This window comes from Balaenoptera borealis, assembly GCF_965194805.1.
Source record: "Balaenoptera borealis genome assembly, chromosome: 20".
Lineage (NCBI taxonomy): Eukaryota > Metazoa > Chordata > Mammalia > Artiodactyla > Balaenopteridae > Balaenoptera > Balaenoptera borealis.
The window spans coordinates 31,592,736-31,600,528 of NC_138879.1; the positions used below are offsets into that span (position 1 = coordinate 31,592,736).

Genomic DNA, 7,793 nt, shown 5'->3' on the forward strand with positions numbered 1-7,793 from the left:
TTTATGGCTCTGAATATGGTCTATTTTGGTAAATGTTCCATATGCCATTGAAAATAATGTATATTATGTTTTTGTTAAGTGGAGTGTTCATATTTTAGTTTTTAAAAATTTATTTATATTTTTCATTTTGGATAGTCTTTACCAATTTTTCTTCAAGTCCATTAAGCTTTCATCTACATGTTTAAAATTAATACCTTCTAAGGCATTAATTAATACCTTCCAAGGCATTTTTTACTTTGACCATTGTAGTTTTCATTTCTAGAAGTATTAGTAAGGTTTTCTTAATCTTCTATGTTTCTAACAAGTTCAATCTTTCTTTTACCTTTTTGATATCTAAAATTATAATAACTATTTAAATGTCTTTATCTACTATTTCTATCATCTGTGTCTTTCTGCATTTTTTCTACTGATTAAATTTTCCCATTATGTGTCACATTTTCCTGCTTATTTTTGTGCCTGGACATTTGTGACTGGATGACAAAAACATTGAGATTTTCACCTTTTTGTGTGCTCATTATTTCATAGTCCTATAAATATCCTTAGCTTTATTTGAGACATCGTTAAGTCACATGGAATCAATTCGATTATTCCAAAGTTTGCTTTTAAGCTTTTTTGGTGACATCAGAGAAACTGGATTAATGAGATTTCAACTCTGGCTGGTGAGAACACTGATACTGTGTGAGCTCTGAGAGTTGTTCCCTCTTCTTGTGGATGGTTCTCTCCTCAGAGTCTTGGACCATTCCATCATACATCAGCACAGAGCAACACTCAGTGAGGACTCTAATGAGACATTATGTGGATCTCTGAAGTTCTTTGTGCAGCTCTCTTCTCTTCAAATCAGTATTCTGTGACCTTGACCTGCCTTGAACTATCTGAACTCCTAAAGCTCTGCCTCCTCAACTCAAGGAGACCTTATATTCTGCCCACATTCCCCCTCCCTGTAATCAGGGGCAATCATATTACTCATCTCATTCATTTCCCCTCCGTCAGTTATCACTGTCCTATGTTGCCTGATATCTCATGTCAGAAAACCATTGTTTTACATATCTTGTCCAATGTTTTGATTGCTTGAGGTGGGTGGATAAGTTGGGTCTCCACTATGCCACCTTGGCTAAAAATAAAGACACTTGATAATTGATTAATTTTACAATTGGATTTTCTTGGTCTAATTAGCAGGTTACCTTACTCCATATACCATACCTTCAAAATAATTGTATTTTTCTTTTGTTTTTCAGAATGTCTTTTATTTGTGTATTATAATTGCATGTAAGAATTTAGTCATCAAGGAGCAGAAAGTTCTGTGGTATGTCACATGAAGTGCCATGTTTTAATGTGTTTGTTACAATGCTTACATTGGTATTCTCAAACAGTACCCATGAGGGACCATTTCAGTGAATATCCAACTGTCTTTAAGGATTAGAGTGCCATGAAATATTTAGTATGGGATAGAGAATATCCATGGGGACATGAAAACTAGTGTCCAACATTATAGTAGCATTCATGTTGTTTTAGTTAGGTCTTTGTTATTAAAAACAACAGAGCCTTTCTCAAACAAATTAGAGTAAAATAGGGATGGTGGTTATTATAACAATCAATATGGTAGACAGGAAATCATCCAAGAAGAGAAGTCCAGAAACTGGAACATGGTTTCATTGCCCTTAAATCTATGCTTTACTACTGTTACTATCACTATTCCCTGTACCTTTTTTTATTCCCTTTCAGCTTCTTCTTGATACTTATTTCACCATCAACTAGCTCTGTTGTCCTCTATTCTGTACTGTGGTTCTCCATCCTCAAGGTTCTGCTTACTCAGATTATCTTCCTTTTCCTTACTTAAACTCATTATGACATCCACTCTGTTTCACCCTTGCTCTGTAGGTAGGGCATTTTCATTTTTATTCCACTACCATTTTATTCCAGCTATTTTATAATTCACAATTGAAGTATCCCAGAGTAAGAATGTCATTGACCTAACTCATCTTTTGGCACAAGATCATACCAAAACTGACGGTTTAGCCTTTGAGTTGGTTGCCTAGTGATCAAGTATGCAAACATTTAAAGGTTCAAAATATAGCCAATATTTTATAAGTATAAATGGAGTATAACCTTTAAATTGTGAATCACTATACTGTAGACTTATACGATTTTGTACATCCACTATACTTCAATAAATAAATGAATAAATAATTAATAAAAGATGAAATCATCTATATAACCTCCTTAGTAAATATATATGTGATGTAACTTACTTTAAAAGGTGCTATGAACCTAGAAAGCACTGTGATTCACAACTCAGGTACAGTTGTGAATGCATATGGAAAAGGCAGAATAGAATTAATAAGGAAATAGATTTTGGTTCAAAGGAATGACTGCCTGAAATAAAGTAGTGTTTGAGATATTTTACTTGGTATCCAAACATCGCGTAAGGTGCGCTCTTTAAGTTTAACCTTGAAATTTTGATTTTTAAGTGTGAGATTATATTAGAACTATCACAAATCATTGGAATATTTTCTACTTCCATAAAAGCATGAGTGATGGCATATCTTCAAAGAGTACAATTTGGAGTGTGATTGCCAAAAAAATTTTTTTAAAAAAGACACAGGATTCCAAAAACTTATCATTCTTTTCTACCTTATCGAGGTTAATTATTTAACATGACCAGAGGACAGGATGAGCCAATTCCAGATGTTTTGCAAATAGCAAACATTTTCTCAGGATTGTTCTGAAATGCAAAGTTTAAATGTGAAAAACTAAACAATCACTTTTTTACCCTGACAGCTTTTCTTATAACTGAAAAACTTCCAGAAAAGCATCTGATAACAGTTGTCTCCCAAATGTCTCTTATTCACCCTCTGTTTGTAGAAGGCATCATGCCTTCATCAATGACATTTTTCTTTTCACAATTGTAATTGTCAGTCAGTCAACATCCACTTTCACCAAATGTCTGAAATGGTAGCTAAGGGGAAAAGATCTCACAAAAAAAGGCAGTATTCTCTTAAAAGCATAATATTATAATCTGCAAGATTAGTCCTAAAACTGAATTGTTAGCCTCTGAAGCCTAAACTAGATACACAGAAGAAAATTATTAAATGTTTATGTCAAAATATCCTGGTTGATCATATCACATTTGAGATGTTTTAAATTTAAAGGCTGTTACTTAAAGAGTTGTTGAAGAGGAAGAGGTGAGTAAATTGCCAAAAAAAAAAAAAAAAACCTTTACCAAATAAGAATTTTGAAAATAGTATAAATGAGCACATCTTCAGGCAAACGTTTGCAGGTATCTTGTGCTGAAATAATTATTAAAATTAAAAAAAGAGCCAATATATATAGATGTACCCTACTCCTCAAGGAGAAGAACAAATGTAGTATCCAGGCATTGGCAGGTCATTAAATTAAAAGCAATTGTGATAGTTAACTATCCAGAAACAGAAATCTAAATTTGAAACACAGATGTAATCACTCTATGGAAAAATCTTTAGTATTATACACTTGACAGAAAGGACAGGTTGACGACGTAGTAAAATCCTTTGCATTAAATTCACTCTGTTACCTCTAATGGAGATTCAGGCATCATCAGTTTTGGGTGCATAATTTTGTTATCTCACATTAGATAGAGAGCTATGTAAGCACTTATTACACAGAATTGATTTCAATGGTTAGAGTTTTAATTTTGTTGCTTTAAAAATTAGCTAGTAATTTAATAACTTCCCATCGAGAAATTTCATTGTGAAAACTTCTTTTGTCACCATGAATTGTGTTGACTTAAAGAGAATATGATCCTTTTATAGCATTTTCCTTTGTGTGGGTGGGAGAAACACCTTATATCATTGCATTAGTTTGCTCATCCATAGCAGATGTAATTACTCTTCCCACATCCTTTTAAAGATTTTGAGGAAAACAGCAACAGGAAAATTTGTAAGAATAAACATAAGGTAGAATTTGTAAAAGTTCAAAAATAACTGAAAAAACTGTTTATATATGCAATATAAAAATAATAACCATTAAAAATGGTAATGAGAGAGATGCACTACTTTTTTTTTTTCTTCAAAGTTGGGTTTTATTCTCTTTTTTTTTAAATTTATATTTATTTATTTATTTTATTTATTTTTGGTTGTGTTGGGTCTTCGTTGCTGCGTGCACTACTTTTTCCAATCTGTAATATTTTCTTTAAACCTGTATCAATTATCATTTTGGTTTCTCTCTTTTTTCTTCTTACATGCAAATACCATCACCACCACCACTATCATCATCTTCAACATGATGATAGGTTGTTCTTCGTTTTCACTCAGAGCTTCTAATTTGTTCTCAGTTTCAATAAAGGGTTGGAGACATAGAACCTAGGAAAGCATTGCTAATGTATAACTTTCTAAAGGTAATAACATATCTCTCATAAAAATGTAAAATGAACATGGCAAAGATATCATTTAACTAGTTAATGAAGCAATGTTAAAACTGGTTCAGTTGAGAATTTAAAGAGCTACTTATAGAAATTTTAATAAAGGAATGTTAGGATAAGATTGCTGGATGAGATACAAAACTGATTAATGTACAATATGTTACTAAACTATAACTTTTGTGGTATCTTTTCTAGTGGAAAAAATTATTTGCACCTCTACCCTGCATAAATGTACAAGTTAATCTGTGCCCCTCCAGAGTTATAAAATATGCTAGTCAATAGAAAGTCAATCAAAAGGACAAACTCAGCACTGCATTGAAAGAACACCCAATAATCTCTTTTGTCATTTCCAAATTTTCATAATATTTTGACAGTGACTTGAACTAGCTGATATTTATTAAATATATGTGGAATTGGATAAATGGAGACCAGGTGGATCTTAAGTTTTCATGTCAAATTGTTGGGATATCACTGGTAAAAAACAGTTCTGATTAAAGATCATATGATTGTTGTCAAGCAGTCTCCACTAGACAAATAGCAGAGTCAAGGAGGTCAGGGGACACAGAACAGAAGTGTAACTGCTTTCTGAGCAAAGCTGGGAAAATAGTCCTGGGTAACATATAAATGTCACTGCTCTTGTGATGTCTTGAAAACCTGAAAGAGCTAAAGGCATTTTGCAGGCTTCTGAAATTAGAAAGTAATTTTTGCTCTTATCTTGATGAGGATACTCCTATATATGAAGCCTCCTGTAGATTGGGGCTTCTTTTTAAGTCTTATGTTGTGAGAGAGAATTGATCAAAAGTTCAAATTTTTAGCATGAGTTGCCTCAAAAATTGTGTTTTGATTTATTTTCTGTCAGGGTTATTTATCTTTTTTCCTCCTAATACTTGAATTTAAGTTTGCACACTGAAATTCAATTTACCTTCCCCATTTGTAAAGGTAAGCCTAACATTAGCTTCTTAAAAATCTTATTTAAAAAATGTTTAAAAATTAATAAAATTTGATAATTCTATGCTGACTGTTTAAAGCTTGCTTTGTTCTCTTAAACATCTACTGTGAAGTATTTTTCTACTATAAACAATAATATGACTCCTCTTGAAGTTAAATTTTTGTCAAATTCTATGATATTTTTCTTAGACTGGATTTCTATAAATATTTCTGAAATTCCATAACATTTTCATATGATAAATTTTTGTTTGTATAATTTCTAAGTTAAATGATATATGTAATTTTAAAACATTTGAAATGGATTGCCAAATTTTCATCCAGGAAATTTTTTTTTTTAACTTTACCTCCCATCAACAATGTATAAGAATTCTCAAACCCATCCTAATACTGTTGACAGTTTGAAGGCTGAATAAAGATACTTAAATTTTGTTTTTAATTTTCATATATGTGATTACTAGGATAAAACATATATTCAAGTTGTTATTGATTGAAATGTTGAGTAGTAGACATTTTTCATTTTCCCCTCCAGAATCGCTTTTCTCTGCTCTACCTCCATGCTCTGTGCCATGGCCCACTACCCTTTACAGAAGGTATCAACAGGCATGCTCTCCCTCTGCATCTAGCTGCATTGAGCTAATGGGAGGCACTGACAGAAGATGGAATGGTGAAAGTAATATTAAGCCATTTGTTCCCCATTTGCCTTTCTCCTGCTTACCATGTATTGGATGTGTCCCTCTAAGTAGTGGAATCTGTAGGCATGCCTCCTGGATCCTCTTTACTGAAATAGTGTCTCCATACCCTGGTTGTTATATTGGTTGCTAACAGCTGCCCCTTGTCTGCAGAATTGGCCTTGACAAAATGGGAGTAACCTTACCAAGGAAATTATGCCTGTGCCCCCAGGGGCAGCCAAAAGGCAATCACTGTCTTAAGTGGAATTAAAAACTTTCCCCCTCCTTCCCTCAGGTGGAATCAACTCTGTGGGGTAATTAGTATTCCAGAGCTCCCTGCAGGATCAGATTGAAGATTCTCTCCAGCTGAAGCCACACAGTTGCTTAGCTTTTATCTTCCTTGTTCTTTTCTTCTTTGCACTTTCACCTTTCTCTTAAGACCACTCTCTCAATAAATTGATTGCCCAAGAATCCCTGTCTCAGGCGTGGCTAAGGAATTTGACCCAATGCTATTAATACCAGGACAAATCTTAAAGAGTAGATCCTAAAGATGAGTTTGGATATCTTGTAATGAGAACCCCATTACTGGTGATAGGTGAGGTATTGATGGGCTGTGGCATGTTGTAGTTGTGCAATTTTTAAGATTTCATCTCTGGTGGAAAGAGACTGGAAAAGGTGGAGGGAATGCACTATCCAGGGAATGTCTCTTACATCTGAGGAGTATAGAGAAAAGAATATAAGGACTATGGTACTGGATGTGTGCTGTTAAGTATTATTGATTCATTTAAAGTGCAAATGACAAGCTCAAATCTAGTGATCACCAATATAAAGCACACTGTGAAGTTCAGAAGGTCTCTTTGGCTTCATTATAGAGATCCCCATCTCTTGTAGTTGGTGGATAATCAGGGCTAAAGATTAGGCACAAGACGTCATTATAAGAGTGAAAGAACCTCAGAGAAGGCTGAACTTTCAGCCTCAGTAAGCCTCTTATGCTAAAGTCAGATCCTGGATAGGGAAGGGTTAGGGTATTGAAACAGGGTGTGTAGATACACTTAAATTTGAATCCCCTGATTACTCTGATAATGCTGTGTCTGCAGAAGTGAGCCACTCCTCACCCCCTGCCCCCTTTTCTTCAGTTGTACCATATGTTTTTATTTTAATTGAAGTGTAGTTGACTTACTTAAAGTTTCAGGTGTACAATATAGTAATTCAAAAATTTTATATATTATATACCATATGAAGTTATATTATTGACTACATTCCTTGTGCTGCACATTACATCCTTGTAACATTTATTTTGTAACTGGTAGTTTGTACCTCTAAATCCCTTTCACCTATTTCACCCTTCCCTCAACCCTTCTCCCCTCTGGTAACCACTTGTTTGTTCTCTGTATCTGTGAGTCTGTTTCTGTTTTGTTATATTTGTTCAGTTTTTGTTTGTTTGTATTTTAGATTCCACATATAAGTGTAAAACATAGGGTATTTGTCTTTCTCCATGTGACTTATTTCACTAAGTGTAATACCCTCCAGGTCCATTCATGTTGTCACCAATGGCACGGTTTCATTCCTTTTTATGGCAGAGTAATATTGCAATAGATTTACACATATGTACTACATATATATGTTCTCTATATATGTATGTGTACATACACACACACACACACACACACACACCACATCTTCTCTATAGATTCATCTGTTGATGGACTTAGATTGCTTCTATGAATTGGCTAATGTAAATAGTGCTGCTATGAACATCAGGGACTTAGATTGCTTCTATG

General features: G+C 33.8%; 1 long non-coding RNA gene across 1 annotated transcript in view; it reads left to right on the forward strand.

Moving 5' to 3' along the window:
- Positions 1 to 7,793, forward strand: part of LOC309618328 — a 673,944-nt gene that overhangs the window by 292,009 nt on the left and 374,142 nt on the right. The window lies entirely within an intron of this gene.